The following is a 13,942-nucleotide window of genomic DNA, read 5'->3' as shown; positions in this document are numbered from 1 at the left end:
TCTGATATAGCCTATGTCTGATATATATCAGACGCCAAAATACCATCCTCACCTCTCTCAAATACCATCCTCACCTCTCTCAGCTGTAGCCTATATATTGTGTCTGATAAATGCTTTCATGAGATGCAGTAGCATATAGTGCTCCTGCATTTAACTCAAACTTCCAACTCTAGCCTACCATTACATTAGATATAGCAGAATGCAGTAGAAGTAGCCTATCAGAAGTTGAAATTAACCATTATTATAGGTTATGGCTTTGTACAAAACAAATTATAAACAATTACAGCATACATTTGAATGCAGGATATGCATCTGTAAGTGAAAATGATTGTTAAACCTTGTTTGTTGAAAATTGTAAGTCCTCTCGTTGCAACACATTTGTCTATATGTTACATAGGCTTTCTAAATCGTATGTCCGGAGACTCATCTATCGTGAGCTGTATGAAAGGTGCTATACAAATAAAGTTATGACTATTATTATTATTTGATTAGGCTGATTAGGGCATATTATCAGACAACTTAGCCTATGTTCATTCACATTGTTGGGATGGTCAATTTTCGTACAATATAATATAGGCTACACCATCTTATTTCCGAACAGGCTACATCACGGTTTCTTTCTATCAACTCACGCAAATGCCTATTAGTAGACTATTTCTGACTAACATTATAGTTTTTGATACTTCTGGTTATGATGATTATGAATACGTGTAGGCTACACATTTGCAAGTATATGATAAAATAACTTTTACATAGAGTTACAGTAAAGGAAACCCAAGCATGAGGGCTTTTAATCACTAGTCTATAAAATACTTTAGGTAGCCTTAGTGTCTAAGATGCAGAGACCACAACACAATGCTTTGCCAATGACATAGGCTATCCTATATGAGAGTTGGGAACTCTCTCAATTTAGAAAAGCCAGAGCTATGATGAGCTATTGTTTTATTTATTGGTTCATGATTCTAGGCTATAACAACATTAATGGACTGTATTGAAAGTTGATAAACTATATCATGGTAGCATAGGTCTTCATTAAAATGTTCTGACACAAAAATAAAAACACAAGGCACTTTAATTATATGTATATCCTAATCTACAATTTGTACATATGTCACAAAGGCCTGAGTGAATGGTGTTTCATTTGAAGACAAAGCATATCTATGAAGTATATAGCCTAAAGTGGCTCCTATGTGCTCCTAGAAGTTTCTAGTCTGAGCATTTATAGCTGGTACTTTCAAAATGTCAAAGTTTGGTCCTGTGAAAAATGTACACAGCTAAATCAGAGCATATGCTGTCAATGGGGGAAAATACAGCAGACAGGATCTATTACAGTATCTGAGTGCCCCCTAGCGTATGGATCGTTTCTGCCTCAAATCACGATTCAATTCGGAGGAGCCTTCCGACATGGAAACTGCCTCCGTCTCTCGTCTCTCACAGTGACCAAAGTAACGTGCGCCCATTTCAAACTGATTAATGTTTTAGAAAATGTCTTCGAATTGACTTGGACGTCATCGAGGTATGCCTGTTTCGCCTCTTCATAGACATAGCCTGAGCTCCGTAGGCACAGGGATGTTTTGTATTTTGCTTTTAATCATTGATTGATATAGGCTAATAATTGGTCTTGAGCGTAACACTTTCATTCTAAAGCAAACTGTATGGCCTAAATAATATCACCGTCTGCAGTTTATTGTATTATTTTATTGTGGATTATACTTGACCACTCCATTGGTGAGTATGAACATTTTGGCATGTTTGTTTCATTAATGAAATGTTTGAATGTGAAAACATGCTTGGCAATAGGTAATTGTCTCGGTAGTAAATTAAACGACTATCAAAATGGATACATCAAAAAGCTGTTTAGTCATAAAACACAACATTTTTAACATAAAAAATCACAAAAACATAATGAACCTTACCAATGCGCAGGCATAAAGATACAAGGACGCATAACAGGCTAATTATTGTCTAATTAAATATTAATTGCAATACATATTGAGCAGAAACACATTATGTATACACCTAAACCCACCTATATGTGTTTCATAAAATAGATTGTGAGATTATTGTAGACAATAATGTAAAGGCTATTCTCACAAACGTACCAAATGCATAGGTCGATTCGTCCGCAGCGTGATGCATCTTCTCTCTTATCAGAATATACTAGTCTTCTCTTTCTTTTCGATATAATGTCGAGAATAGACAGGAAAGGTGTCCTTTCCACCAGACGGAATGAAACACAAAAATACTTGAGTTTATTTGAAGAAGAATAAGCAAAAAACTTAAGACTAAAAAACGATTAATCACAGTCACTCAATTGTTAAATTTATGTGCTGAACTTAAACCTTGTAATGTACATTGGCTTGTCTTCATGACATAAGTAGCGGTTGTTATGGCTGTCTTTAAAAACGACAAAAGTAAAACAGCAAGAAAATGCTCCTGCGCGACTTTTTCTGTCCTACAGTAGGCTAGGCTATGGGTAAAAACGCGCCTGTATGCCGCTGCTTTTTGTGGGCTGGATGGGAGGGGTGAAGTCAGACTACATATAGTCAGACACCTGTCTGTTTGTATTGAAACTAGGGATGATTTGATACATTATCGCTTCATTTATGTTAGAATCATTCATGTAAATCAATTTGACACCAATATACTATGAATCGAACGAGCTGACATAAGTGGATAACCACAACTTGTAAAATGTTATATAGCAAAACGGCAATGAAATCATTAAACACATATGTTGAAAGCTAACTTAATTAATTAATTGAAACATGAATTAATATCAGTTTTAGATGGCAGATGCAGTAACAACAAAAACTATTATTATTATGTTTATTATTAGGCTATCATTATTATTACAGCAATGATACTGGTAATAATTGCAATTATTGGTAGACCAATTATTGCAGTTTTAATATTATGACTATTATTATTTTTGTTGTGGTTGACAAAACACTAACTGTTGTTAGTGAACAGGGGAAGGAGAGGATTGCTTTCAGATAGGCACATTTCAATTGACAGATATAGCTTCTCTGATAGTAGGTTCTCATCCTCATATGTCTACAAACATACTTCCACTAACACACAGAGAGAAAGACAGGGAGGGGAGTGGGAGAAAAGGTGGGAAGAGTGAGATGAGACATGACCTCTACTGAGAGAGAGAGAGAGAGAGAGAGAGAGAGAGAGAGAGAGAGAGAGAGGGATGGTTGTAGATACGCAGTTTTTGATCCTAAAACTGTGAAGTTTACATTTTCATATGGCCTTATGTGCCCTCCACAGATTCATATTCAAACCGTTACTTTTGTAGATGAGCCACGATAGGCCTATAGGCTCATGTCTGGACAACGAAAGCTGTAAAGAAATACAACTATTGGGCCAACATTCTATGGGATATTTTGGCAGTTGAAAATTAGGCTAATAAAATATTTGTCCTATACTTTTTCACATTCTCTGGATAAACGCAGGACCTATGTCTATGAAGAATCAATGATAGAGTTACAAAAGGCATTTCCTCTGTGCTGGTGCACTTCTTGGGTAAAATGCTCTCCTCAAGACAGAATCTCAAAGCATAGGGGCACAGGAAGCCTCTATACACAATAGAGCACCTACATCGATTAGGAGGAGACTAGGATGTCGCTAACTCGCCACACTAAATAGTTACTGATCACACACAAATTGCAGGATCTTTAACGATTTTTCATGCTCATTGCACGGAAAAGCAGTAAATCACTTTATTATTGTTTGTAAAGCAAAGTGCGCACAGATGAGCGCAGTTCGATAGACAGTGAATGGCCGAGTCAGTGGTTGAGATTCATGGTCATGCTTTGAAAAAGCTTCCACTCGTGTAACAGGTTAAACTAACAAATGAAACAACAGTACACCTTTTGTTCACTAAAATCATGTGTAGTCAACAAATGAATTGACAGAAATTTTGAAAAATGTGTAGCCTATAGACCTACTTGTTGACGGAGCTGCACTCAAACACGAGAATATATGTATTGCCTCCTGAATTAACTATATTTGATAGAAAAGGGGAATATATTCTGAATAATAATGTAGGTTTTAAGGAGTCGGTAATACTGGAATAGTGGGATCAGGCAGGGGCAGGTGAGCCTCCTTGCATTGGGGAGAGGCGGCAAGACAAGGATGAAAGTTCACTTTAATCTTATCTCTGCCTTCAGCAAGTCCTTCAAGCGGGAGACAGAGGGATACTGACCTAAAGGTCTCTGAGATCCCGGCCTGATTAACCCCTCCAGACCCGACTGGGTGCAAAGGTTAACCAGGCTAATCAAGTTGAAGAGGCTGATTGAATTAGATGAGGAGGAGTCAAGGAGGAAACAACTGTCCTTCCCAAAAAAAGTCAGAGGCCAACCACTGGCAACACTTTAGTCTGTGTGAATCTCACTCTTTAACCTATAGGCCTATCAGCAATCCATAAAGTTGAATAAACAAATGTCCAGTTGAATCTACACAACAATTCTGCTAGAGGTGAAGAATTTGAGTGGAAGTAATTCATTAAAGTATATGCATAGTCATAGCTGTGTATTAAGGAAACAAGTCATATTTTTTGAAGATAGTGGAGTTGCTTATGTTCTTTTAACCTAATTTCTGAGCATACTAGCTCCTAGTGTAATGAACTGTGGTCTAATGTAATTTGTCCTGGGATATAACTTGTATTTTTCCCTCAGCCCTCATTTGCCTCCTACAGAATTGACATTGATTCAATGGCTCTCTTCAATGAAACAGTTTGACAGGTGGACAGACAGCACTCACAAATGAGCTCTAGTAATCTGTGACAGGGTAGGAGCTCTAGTGGCCCTGCCCTTTATTGGTCTTCCTTCTTGAGTGACATGTCAACTGTCCTTAAAAACAAACATGTATATTTCTCAACTTTCTCTTAAAAAACATAGTCATGCGGTCTCACATATGATTCTAATAATAATGTTTATAATGGACCATTCAAGTGAGATGTTATGGTCATATTCATGTTTCTCAGACTCATCTTCAGAATATTAACTTTGTAGATACATTCGTACATGAAAACATTAAACATGAAGTCCTGAAGCTTTTGCCATACGTAGAGTGCAGCATGAGAGCACATTTTTCTGTGAGGAACGGCTCTGCCTCCGTCTCCATAATTCCCAAAGCAACAGAGTTGTCTTAATGCTGAAGGTAATGTTATTGAAAAATTACACCATATTTGTTTTTAATTTGGTTGTAACTGTATTATAGGCTTTTGAATAGTTACAAAGACTAGAGGAAATACTTTCAGGGATTCTTAGTGTGACTTTTACATACATACTGTAAAACTTGATGCTACTGTAGTACTTTAAGGTAAAGTTTGTCAATAGTATCAAACTATTATATATAATCTATACAAATTAGGTTGCAGTGTCTCATAATGCTATGTGACTTCATTATTCATTGCAATGTTACACTTATTTATTATGCATATTTGAGATACAAAATCTACTTGCAGTGTTATTATATAAGTCAGGGTTTTTACCATTTGTAAATGTTTTTCTACATTAAGCATGAAGGGATTACAAATTATAATTTGGATTACATTGATTATGAATATGTGTACTTTGTTGAGGCACTTTGTGTGTATAGCAATGTTGTATCTACACAAACATCTTAAACATGACTGATCTCATGAATTCAGCATTAAAGCAGTGTTTACTACATTTAATAATTAGTTTGTTTTTGAATATCCATTGTTTAATAGTCAGCAGATTATTTGTCCATCTTTAATAAAACAAATCAGATTAAAGTAGAATCTTCTGTTGCTTTTAGGTGAAAGAGGAGATTGTGGGTAAAACACATGCCAAAATGGCAAAGAACTGGGCAAAATGAAAGGTAAATAACATAGGAGGCTACATGGGCCCCTGAAAGACAGCATTCGTCGACGTTGTAAGAAATCAGAACACGTAGTGGCTTAACATTACATTTGAGGCATGGTTAAATCTCCTTTGGGGTAAGGGAGTGTAATTGAAAATAAAAAATAAAGTTGTAGCATATAATATAATGAATGGGGAAAATGTCAACCACTTAGTGTGTTAACCACGAGCAGCACACACACACACACACACACACAGGTATGTGATGTTTTGCATAACACATTCTTAATCAATGAACAAGTACTGTATATCACTAATTATTGACTCTGAAGTAATAAATTACAGGTTTTAAAGGCCTGCTCAATAAGCTGTGTGTGTAGAGTACAGTATATGTGTATGATTGTGTGTGTGTGTGGGGGGTGTTTATGGAGTTCATTCAGCAGTGTAGATTACTCTCTTTGCCCTCTGTGTCTGTTTGCCCTGAGGGCCAATCTAAGAAGGCAGCAGATTCAAGATAGCTCACAGAGTTCGATTTGCCAATGATGGATTACAGTGTCAATTTAAACAGCAAAGGATTCATTTGTTTCAATGATCTCTCTTTAGGCGGACTGCCAGGGTGCTTTCTCTCCCATCCACTACATTTCCTATAAATATTGGGTTTAGTTGCAATCATGATGATTATGATGTATATAGCCAGGAAAAGAGTTAACCTGTTCCAGTGTTGTTATGGGCTTTGGAAGCCAACAACCAGCTATGCTCTTTGTCCATGCCACGACCATGCTGCTATTACTGTGTAATAATAATATCTGAATGTTTCTTCACATTTTTTTGCTTCCAGCACTGCTGCACCATACAGTGGTGACCTCCAGTTGACAGATCTGCTCCTGGCTTTCCTGAGTATCAGACTGCTGAGACATGGTAGGGATGTGGCCACCTATTGAAATGTGATGGTGAAGATTAAAATCATTTGTCAGTGTTGGGAAAGGGTGCTTTGGTGTACGTTCACTTTATGCCAAAAGAGATGAATTGAAGTAATTTTTTTATTTGAAGGCCCAATGTGGCCATTGACTAAACTATTGACTAAACTAAAATCAATTCTGAAAATCAGGTTCATTGATGAACCTCACAGAATAATTCTACATGACCTGGTGTAAATAACATACATTTGATGACCTTTTGCAAAACTATATCACAGATAATGGATTATGATGTAAAAATGTGTAAAAGCATTATAAATTACTTTATTGCAGATATTATGTTTCCATGTTTAAACAGAATGTATAGATTTACACCAATACTAATGAATAATGCTATCTTTAAATTGTAGATCACAAATTTAAGACATTAATAAAAACTACAAAGTAACTTGATTCTCATTCTCATGACTGTCGTGAAGGCTAGATGAAATTAGCTACATTAGCAAACAATGAGAAATTGCTTCTTTTGTCATGACTTGCATGCTTTATGTTTATATTTAACGTGAAACAATAGTGTACAATCCTTTAAAAAATGGTTTGTGCAAAGCTTAAAATTGATATTTATTACACAGCTGAAACAGACATTTTTATAACATACAATTGCAAGTTTCCATTTGGAAGCAAATGTGGAGCACATACAAAAAATACAATATTTTCCAAGCATTAACCCTCTCTCGCTGCGTTCAACGTCTGAGTCTGGACTTAATCATGGGCCATTGGACTAAACTCAAGTTATTAGGACATATAAATATTTTCGGAAGTAATCAAAGAGTAAGGGCAGGAGAGAGATTGATTTGGCTTATGGATTGTACTCTAATTGGAAGCAGGTTGTTTTCTAATGAGGACCGCTTGGAGACATGGACTGAGATTTGGTTCGTCCTGTCCCTGGACAGTCTTCTAACAGGTTTTAATTGTATATACCTGTCTGCCTTTTACCTTTTTCCTACCAAGGCTACACTCGTGAGTTATACCTAGTTTGGTAGATTTGACCTTTCATAATTTAAACTGTACACAACTTTCCAGAATCCAAAAACAATACATTATTGTATCAATGGGCAATTGAGGTAACTGGTCTTGCATGTAAATAGACCTAACATTTCAGTCATGACACTGTAAAATGCTCCCCTTCACCTTTTGCTACTTTCCTTCCAGAAGAAGACCTGCTGACTCAGGATCCACCTCATCACAGAGGTTCCCCTTTGGCCTTCAGCTCATCAATTCAATTAATATGTTAATTTCAATAAAGCCCAAATTGAAAATTATCCTTTAAAAGTAAGGCACTTTCCATTGAAAGAAGGGAAACCCCACATTTGTGTGGTTGAGCCATGAATCATCATACTGCATGTGTGGCGATTGCATTTAGAGAGTGATCAGAGACAGTACCAAAGACAGGAAACATCACACACTCGACACTAGATTTAATGTGTGCTGAGTTGTGGTATTTACAACACTGCCATAAAGGCTCAGCTATGTTCAGGAAGCATGTGAAGTGTCTGCAATGAAAAAACATTGTCAAACAAGATTTGGGAACAATTACATAGACAGGTAGTGTACTGTTTATATGATCCCTCCAAAACAGAGCAGCTGCAGTAACCAGACCAGCAACAGGGCCATGCCCCATGTGACTACGTCTTTCATCTGTTTGAGAGGCCAGTAGTTTGTTTATCTTAGATCAGTTCTCACAATTTCTCATGCCTACACTGTACAACATTTCAACAATTGTACTTACATTGAGGCCAAATGTTTTGAACTTCAGATGAACAATTTGTCATTGCTTGTTGTTGGCTAGGGTAATCATTAGCTACCATGCTAGCAGCTTTGGCTATTACGTTTCATTGCTATTTTAGAAGTAACTACTGTAAGTTTCTCATTGCTAGCAATTTGAGCTAACATTAAGGGTAGTTTGAGACATCCAACTTTTTTGTTTGTGATGTGATATACTAAATAAATTGGACATGAATGAGTAGAATTTTGTATCCGGGACAAATAATGATTGTGACGGTATCAGCTATGCATGCCACAGAACTTTCCGCAACACAGTTGTTGGCAAAAATTATGGTTTAACACGTCATAAATATCACCTATAACAGTTGAAGTAGCAGAAATGTGGACAAAACTAGGATGAAGCTGGATATCTAAATAATTTACTGTACCAGGCATTGGAAAGGTAATAAATTGCATGTAACTAAAGATATGTAAATGTAAAGCTACAAAATAACAATCTTTTAAACTGTGTAGCCACCCTTGAAACTCCCACACATCTTGTTCTAAATGGTAGCTCTATCAATATAATCATCTGAATGAATCTGTTACACCATGACCCATCAGGCTTGGAATTATCCATTGAGGCTCTTCAGGCTAAACCAAAGTAGTGAATGACCAGGAAGACACCTTATTGTCTATACAACTCATCATATCAGTTTATGTACTGGCTAATCCTTCAGGTCATATGCTATTCTTGTTGTAACATTTGTTAATGTTAGCACCGCTGAACATATGAGTAGCAGCAGATTGCATAGCTTTTGTCCAAGCCATTTCCTTATTTTGCAAGAAATAATCCTTTATGCAAGTTATGTCTGAGGAGGCTTAAAAATATATATTTTCACAAGATCAGTAGACTGTTCAAGAGTGTTAACTAATACCACAACTAGACTTTCCTTTATGGATGAAACATTAGCAGAGCTCACTGCTGAGAAGGGTGTGGCTGTGGCTATATCCCTGGGAGAAGGGCATAGCTCCTGACAGAAAGGTAATGCTGTTGATACCCTCGTGTCTAGGTCTCAGCACTACCAGACCATGGACCTCTTGCTCCCCATTCATCCCTCTGTCAATTTGCAGATCATGCAAAGTCAAACACAAACTGCTGTGAGAAATGTCTAAATATTTTCCCCCATGTTTAATCCCTGGCTGAAAATACAAGTCAGGGTGGTTCCTCTAATGAAATCTCACTTTACATAATGAACACAGTGGAAGTCAGCATTCTCATCATCCTCATCAAAACAGCCCAATGACCTTATTATCAATTTTGACTTTGTCAGCTTCCTTTTTTAATGAACTTAGTGTCAATGACTAATGTAAACTAAGGTCATGAATAGGAATACCAACAGTACACAAATAGGATTCATTACAGGATTTGGGTCACACTGCTCATAGACTTAGGGCTCTATTCAATCCGCATCGCGGAAGTTCAGCTTTACAGCGTGAATGAAATTTAAAGGCAATGTTCCCGCCTTAGCGGCGACTGCATTCACGGTAAACGCTGCATCAATCGGAAATTACTTTTACATTTCTATTGCGGAATCTGTAACGCTTCAGCTTTACAGTTTGAATAGAGGCTGTTACTTTTTCAAAATGTAGAAATCAGGTCACGCTTGACAAATGTCTTTAAACAAAGATAAATGCTGACCTTTGTCAAGAACCATGTGTAGGCTACAATACCAATTCTGACATAGCAGTTGTATTCTGCAATTGTGTAAAAGTCATTGACCTGTAGCTGAACAAAGAAATATGAATAAACTTTGTACAGAATACCTGTACAATGAGTCACCCTCATTGTTTCCATATTAGACCCCACTCACCCCTTCTTGCAAGCACATCCCCTCCAAAGGAATACTTGTGTTATGATTTGTTTACAATCAATCTATCCAATTCCACCTGCTGACAAGAGGTACCTCAGGGTACAGTGTTGTTACCTTTACTATTTGCTTACCCACAGCAGAACTCAGACACATTCTGGATATGAACAAATATCAGGTGTTCTCCATATATACAGCTAGAGTTATAGACTGAACCCTAGAAAGAGACAGCGATTTCAGATTTTGAAAAGGTCCCGAGAACAATTATATATACCTTCCTCTGCGCTCACCAAAACAATGAAAAACGATTCCCCAGCACTAGGAACAAACTCTTGATGCTCGGAGCTGGAGCGCAATGGCAGTTCACACAGATAACCACAAAAAAAGATGGTGATTTTGGTGTTTAAAAAAGGTCCCGAAAACATCAATATATGCCTTCCTCTGCGCTCACCAAAAAAATTCAGAACGAATTTGTGATGCTTGGAGCCTGAGCGCGCTGCTTAAACCACTGCACTACCCCAGTTCACAAAGCTCTAGCAAGCCACGGGCATACTGAGAATACGGATGATACCTGATGGTAATAGCGTGTTGTTTTAAATTATTTTGTTTTAAGCCTTCCCCAAACCATAGCCCAGACCTTAACCACTCGGTATTAATACCTAAATTTAACCTTTTGAGTTTCTTCTGTTTTAACCCTGTAACCACGCAGAATTAATGCGTCAAAAATAGATGTTCATCCATCATACGTTGAATTTCGAAGGGAAACTATGAGATCTTGTTTAGAGTTAGGTATATATCTGGAGGGGATAATCTTATCTGGAGTCTCACTAAGTCATTCCTCTTTGTTGTAATGGCTGAGGTGTTGGATTGACAATCGCAGAGACCCAGGTTCGAGTCCAAGTAGGGCTACCACTGAATTAGCTACATTGTTGTCAGATGTGGGTTGGCGCTGCTGGGAGACCCATCGGTACGGGAGCGAGATACTTGTGCAAATGAAGCACAGGGAAGCACTTTGTGAAGGAAGGGCGTAGTGTAACAACCTTAGTACAACACCTATCGACTTTGTCAATTGTTGTACAAGATCTACCAACTTCGCCGGTTGTTCTACAACACCTACCAACTTCGCCAATTGTTGTTTGACAATATTTTCCACATCAATGTAGAAACCTCTCAGCACCTAGGAACAGGACAGCTCGTATAATAAAACTGTTACGTTTTGTTTGTGAGTCCTGTAAAAACAAATATTCCAGGCCTCAGCATTACTTACACAAGGCTGTTAAAAAGTTATTTGTCACTTTGGCACACTGCACCTACACAGTATTTGCCAGAAGCACCACCATCATCATAGGATCTACTTTGTTTCTTTGTGTTTCTTCAGTTTGCATTGTACATTGACTGTGCTGGTCATGAGCTGGTGTCAGCCAATGCTACAATGCAGGACAAAGCCCCAATAAACTATAACACCACTTCCTGTACGGCTCAAGGTGAAATAATAGCATAAACTATCAGACACTTCATTATAATATCGGTTTACATATCCAGGACACTAAAAAGTAGGGGCCATTTCATCAAGCTAATTGCCTGTTTGTAAGAGGGAGCAAACCTTTTCACAATCAGTCTATTATGGAGCCTGTTTCTTAATCACAAATAGAGCCTTTGTATCCCAGAGGGACTTGCATTCTAATGTATAATTGAACCAAAGACCAAAGCTATCAATCTTTCACAGACACTTTAGTAATTTTTTCCCTCCTTGATGTAATTGTGGTGACATACAGTAACAACAAACAACACAGGAAAAAGGCTGCTTTCACAGATCTGTGGAAAGGATGGTATTCCTTGTTTATTATGTACAGTGCTTGCATCGTAGAGTGGAACCAGATAACCTATAAATAATAGAGAGCAAGGTGTCAAGGCCTCTATATGACCAACTTTAAACTTTAAAAGGACAGGAACTTTGGTCTTTGGAATCCAAGAGCAGCAATCGCTCATCTAAGGATCTCTGAGGGAGAGAGAATGTTCTCTTTTGCATGGTCAGGATTAAGTAATTACGCTGTAATATGTGTGGTACCGCAAAAAACAACAACAATGTTATCGGGATTTTGGAGACCAGTGTCTGATGACATGAAAATGGCTGAGTTGACAACGTCAGACCTACAAGACCTGTAACTGCCCCCAGGGATTATTAAAGTCTCCATCAGTGTGCAGGAGGGCTTTGGTCACATTACTCACTGCAGTGTCACCACCCCTGCACCATGCCTATGGTCCCCTTGATGCCTTTAATGATGAGTCTTGTCGTTAATGAGTTAATGCAAAAACTCTCAATGTCATCGGTAAAGATAAGAGGGAAGAAAGCAGTGCATTGTACACATAATGACAGGCTCCCGCCTGCCTCTGAGATGTCACGGGTCAGCCATGTTAAGAATGTGTGTGCCCAATCATCTAGTGATCGTTATCTAGCTGGCCTGCAGCTAAGCAAGACATGGGCCCAATCAGGGGTGCTGATGAATGAACAATGAGGCCCTTGAATTGTTCTGCCTGCCACATGACTGCTTCTATACTAACACATGATGACATTAACAATCAATATACTGATTACTGAATTTATGGAGGATCTCTTCAAGCCATCTTTTATGCTACAAGTGTTTTGTACTCATGTACATAATGCAGATGTGCTGTATTTGACCTGATCTACGTGATCTTTCCAGGATCCAAACGACAAACAACCATTTGCTGGTTAGCCACAGATATTGCTATACAGACTGCTGTTTGAAAATCATCTGGAAAATCATGATTTTCACTAGATAAGGCCATTTCAGAGCTCACTCTGTAGTTCATATTTCCTCTCTGGCACTAACAGTTGTTTGTTTTTGTTTTGGAGGACCAAGGGAGCCTCTTTTTGGAGGACCGAGGGAGCATCTTTTTGGAGGACCGAGGGAGCATATTTTTGGAGGACCGAGGGAGCATCTTTGCAGGTACAAATTCAAAGAAGAAGTGCAACAGGTGAAAATATTGGCATATTATCGAGCAAGATTTTTATTTGGGTTTTGTATCAGTAGTGATTGTGTTTGTTGTGCAACCACAGGGGAAACTACAGAGTTCTCCTTAGATAGGGCCTGGTGAATGATGCTGTACAGAATGACAAATTAGGATCTTAGATGGCTTTACATGACATAATGAGATGGAATTCAAAAGGTTAAGGGGATGAATTCCAGCTGTCACAGACATCATAAAACCTGACAAATTGTATTATAACAGTCAGTGAACTCCACACCGCACTGCCGTCTTCTTCTCTTCAAGCACTCGCTGACATAGACTGTCTCAGATTCAGGTCTCCAACTCCAGCCAGGCTCAGATAAAGGGCCTCTGCCAGTCCAGTGGCATTTGTCTCGTTCAACATTATCTGAAATCAAATGCTCTATTCTACTCCCACGATTCCTCATGGAACAATCAGCCCAGCCCTGATGTGGGAATGTCTGTAATCCTCACAAAAGGACACTGACATTTATACCCACCAGAAATGAATTATAAAAGACAAGGCCTGGATTCCTCCAGG

At 38.1% G+C, this 13,942-nt stretch overlaps 1 long non-coding RNA gene across 1 annotated transcript; it reads left to right on the top strand.

Annotated features, from left to right (window-relative positions):
* The first annotated feature begins 1,427 nt into the window (after positions 1–1,427).
* LOC311125087 lies at positions 1,428–8,738 on the top strand. The gene is made up of 3 exons (XR_014612835.1): positions 1,428–1,516; positions 6,676–6,755; positions 7,967–8,738. It is a non-coding gene; the product is annotated as an uncharacterized lncRNA (long non-coding RNA).
* Positions 8,739–13,942: the final 5,204 nt, after the last annotated feature.

This window comes from Coregonus lavaretus (genome assembly GCF_964263955.1).
Source record: "Coregonus lavaretus genome assembly, contig: HAP1_SCAFFOLD_4027, whole genome shotgun sequence".
In the NCBI taxonomy this organism is placed as follows: Eukaryota; Metazoa; Chordata; class Actinopteri; order Salmoniformes; family Salmonidae; genus Coregonus; species Coregonus lavaretus.
This window is presented reverse-complemented; position numbering and strand designations above follow the sequence as displayed.